The following is a 3,661-nucleotide window of genomic DNA, read 5'->3' as shown; positions in this document are numbered from 1 at the left end:
GAGGACATCGAAAGGGTGCAAAAAAGGGCAGCTCGTTTTGTATTATCACGCAATAGAGGAGTGTGGCAGATATGATACGCTAGTTCGGATGGAAGTCATTAAAGCAAAGACGTTTTTCGTCGCGGCGAGATCTATTTACGAAATTTCAGTCACCAACTTTCTCTTCCGAATGCGAAAATATTTTGTTGAGCCCAACCTACATAGGTAGGAATGATCATCAAAATAAAATCAGAGCTCGAACAGAAAGGTTTAGGTGTTCATTTCTGCCGCGCGCTGTTCGGGAGTGGTATGGTAGGGAGATAGTATGATTGTGGTTCGATGACCCCTCTTCCAAGCACTTAAATGTGATTTTTAACTATATATATGACGGTAGTATCTGTTCCCGAAAGAACAGTTACCGTGTATGACCATGCAGCTTTGCTAGAAATGAAATGATAATTAAATAGACACCCTAGCTGCAAGCAGGCGTTGATACACTTCATTGGGGACATGTTGAAAATGTGTGCCCCGACCGGGACTCGAACCCGGGATCTCCTGCTTACATGGCAGAGGCTCTATCCATCTGAGCCACCGCGGGCACAGAGGATAGTGCGACTGCAGGGACTTACCCCTTGCACGCTCCCCGTGAGATCCACATTCCCAACATGTCCACAACACTACATTCGTAGTGCGCCTAATAGACGTTTGCCCATCATACTCATTACTCGTGGCAGATTAATCTACCAAGTCCCGTACGAGTTCGGGCATAGCGTGTGCGTTCGCACAAGAAGTTCAAAGGCCGGGAACCCATATATGATGGGCAAACATCTATTAGGCGCACTACGAATGTAGCGTTGTGGACATGTTGGGAATGTGGATCTCACGGGGAGCGTGCAAGGGGTAAGTCCCTGCAGTCGCACTATCCTCTGTGCCCGCGGTGGCTCAGATGGATAGAGAGTCTGCCATGTAAGCAGGAGATCCCGGGTTCGAGTCCCGGTCGGGGCACACATTTTCAACATGTCCCCAATGAAGTGTATCAACGCCTGCTTGCAGCTAGGATGTCTATTTAAGTATCACTTGAATGTGAATTGCAGAGTAATCATGTAGATGTAGATCATGTAGATGAATAACAGTATCTCAGATCAACCCCACGCTCACATAGTGTGGATACAGATGGGGCAGTGAGCTCGATTCTCGCCCGCCTCACTTCCCGGCTCCCCGCCTCGGCACGCTCAGCACGCGTGCGATATTTCACGCGGCCGCCGGCTGCCGATGCACGCGCCGCCACCTCCAGCCCGCGACTTGTTTACATCCTGCAGCGGACTCTCCGCATGCTGAGCGGCGCCCTGCTATTCGTACGTGTAAACACGGGCCGGACCTAATTGCAGGGTCATTTGCCAGAATTCAGCTGTTAAGTGCGGGATATACGTCGCCCGGCGACACCTCGCGCTCCCACGCGGCTTTTCTTCTCTCCGGCCGTCTTACTCGCCGGTAGACGTGACCCGGCCGTAACTTTGCCACGTGCTGTCGGCCGCGGAGGTAAACACAGTTTGTTGCACCCCCGCGGCGGCCGCTTTTTTCCATCCCGTTTCAGCGCTGCTGGCCCCTCTTCGGGCGTGTGACGTGCGGGGTACCCGTGCAACCGTGACGGCTGGCTATAAGGTCCCCGTGTTTATTCTGGCCGGCGCGCGCACTGGTCCAGTGCTTAAGGCTACTTGTTTTGGCAACACGTTTTATTACGTGTAGTATTGAGGGAGCATTTTTGCGCTACGCTGGCGCGTGAAACCTATTAACAGTTGAGACGTCGGGCGAAATACACTCCTGGAAATTGAAATAAGAACACCGTGAATTCATTGTCCCAGGAAGGGGAAACTTTATTGACACATTCCTGGGGTCAGATACATCACATGATCACACTGACAGAACCACAGGCACATAGACACAGGCAACAGAGCATGCACAATGTCGGCACTAGTACAGTGTATATCCACCTTTCGCAGCAATGCAGGCTGCTATTCTCCCATGGAGATGATCGTAGAGATGCTGGATGTAGTCCTGTGGAACGGCTTGCCATGCCATTTCCACCTGGCGCCTCAGTTGGACCAGCGTTCGTGCTGGACGTGCAGACCGCGTGAGACGACGCTTCACCCAGTCCCAAACATGCTCAATGGGGGACAGATCCAGAGATCTTGCTGGCCAGGGTAGTTGACTTACACCTTCTAGAGCACGTTGGGTGGCACGGGATACATGCGGACGTGCATTGTCCTGTTGGAACAGCAAGTTCCCTTGCCGGTCTAGGAATGGTAGAACGATGGGTTCGATGACGGTTTGGATGTACCGTGCACTATTCAGTGTCCCCTCGACGATCACCAGTGGTGTACGGCCAGTGTAGGAGATCGCTCCCCACACCATGATGCCGGGTGTTGGCCCTGTGTGCCTCGGTCGTATGCAGTCCTGATTGTGGCGCTCACCTGCACGGTGCCAAACACGCATACGACCATCATTGGCACCAAGGCAGAAGCGACTCTCATCGCTGAAGACGACACGTCTCCATTCGTCCCTCCATTCACGCCTGTCGCGACACCACTGGAGGCGGGCTGCACGATGTTGGGGCGTGAGCGGAAGACGGCCTAACGGTGTGCGGGACCGTAGCCCAGCTTCATGGAGACGGTTGCGAATGGTCCTCGCCGATACCCCAGGAGCAACAGTGTCCCTAATTTGCTGGGAAGTGGCGGTGCGGTCCCCTACGGCACTGCGTAGGATCCTACGGTCTTGGCGTGCATCCGTGCGTCGCTGCCGTCCGGTCCCAGGTCGACGGGCACGTGCACCTTCCGCCGACCACTGGCGACAACATCGATGTACTGTGGAGACCTCACGCCCCACATGTTGAGCAATTCGGCGGTACGTCCACCCGACCTCCCGCATGCCCACTATACGCCCTCGCTCAAAGTCCGTCAACTGCACATACGGTTCACGTCCACGCTGTCGCGGCATGCTACCAGTGTTAAAGACTGCGATGGAGCTCCGTATGCCACGGCAAACTGGCTGACACTGACGGCGGCGGTGCACAAATGCTGCGCAGCTAGCGCCATTCGACGGCCAACACCGCGGTTCCTGGTGTGTCCGCTGTGCCGTGCGTGTGATCATTGCTTGTACAGCCCTCTCGCAGTGTCCGGAGCAAGTATGGTGGGTCTGACACACCGGTGTCAATGTGTTCTTTTTTCTATTTCCAGGAGTGTATATAGCTAGTCGAGAGCGCCATTTTTCCGGTCCGGTGCTATCGATACAGCCTTTTCCTTTTACATGCATTAAGACGTAAAAATTGTAGACGAAACTATGCGAATTCCAAAAATACGAGAGTAAACTTGTCCAGTAGAATATTATGGAGCATGAAGCATATCACCTTATTGACTTTGGTAACATGTTTTACAAGAGAGGAGCAAAACGAATGCTGCGATTACGCTTCTGCATATTAAGATGAGTAGAAGTACTCCTGGGTAAAGTTGAAATTACGGCACCTGTATGAAGTACTCATCGAATTGGAAAGTAAAATTCTATGTATCGACTTGACAGAAAATCCTAGGAAGTTTTAGTCGTGTGACTATGGCCTTCCGTCGGGCGGACCGTTCGCTGGGTGCAAGTCTTTCGATTAGACGCCACTTCGGCGGATTGCCCGTCAAAA

At 52.9% G+C, this 3,661-nt stretch overlaps 1 non-coding gene across 1 annotated transcript; it reads right to left on the bottom strand.

Moving 5' to 3' along the window:
• Window positions 1-503: 503 nt before the first annotated feature.
• On the bottom strand, window positions 504-578 carry Trnat-ugu (transfer RNA threonine (anticodon UGU)). The gene has a single exon. It is a non-coding gene; the product is annotated as a tRNA-Thr (tRNA).
• Window positions 579-3,661: the final 3,083 nt, after the last annotated feature.

This window comes from Schistocerca serialis, chromosome 12 (genome assembly GCF_023864345.2).
Source record: "Schistocerca serialis cubense isolate TAMUIC-IGC-003099 chromosome 12, iqSchSeri2.2, whole genome shotgun sequence".
Lineage (NCBI taxonomy): Eukaryota > Metazoa > Arthropoda > Insecta > Orthoptera > Acrididae > Schistocerca > Schistocerca serialis.
Note: the sequence above shows the minus strand (reverse complement) of the source record. Positions and strands in the feature narration are given on the sequence as shown.